The sequence below is a fragment of the Penaeus monodon genome, chromosome 23 (genome assembly GCF_015228065.2).
Source record: "Penaeus monodon isolate SGIC_2016 chromosome 23, NSTDA_Pmon_1, whole genome shotgun sequence".
Lineage (NCBI taxonomy): Eukaryota > Metazoa > Arthropoda > Malacostraca > Decapoda > Penaeidae > Penaeus > Penaeus monodon.
In genome coordinates this window covers 19,069,753-19,070,222 of record NC_051408.1, presented here as the reverse complement: position 1 = coordinate 19,070,222, position 470 = coordinate 19,069,753, and positions in this window count along the sequence as shown.

Here is a 470-nt window from a genome sequence, read left to right as displayed (position 1 = left end):
TTACAAAGTATTTTATGACAGATTTATGCTGAGCACGTTGTAAAAACATTAAAGGGAAGGCTGTAAAAACATATAATTATTCTGAAAGTCTTTGTATGCTTTGCTGTTTAACCCATTCATACCAAGATGATGTAGATGATGGTAGACCACCCCTCATGCTGGGATAATCTCTTCACATCATATGCAATCAAGCCTGCTCTAGGTTGTGCATGTTAAACAGTTGTGCACAATAATTGTCCTGGCTGCAGGATAAAGAGCCCCTCAAAAGTAGGCTTAAAGCCTTGTTTAGCCTTTTTATTGAAAACATCATTTATATTGCAGCCAAGAGCATAGAGAGCTGCATCATTTTTGTTTTCTGTAATTTAGTTTTTCCCTCAACCAGCTGACTCTGCTGCCATGGCATTTCTGTGAAACTCACTGCCTGAGAGTTTATGCTACGTAGTATGTGTTGTACCCACTATAGCAGTCAC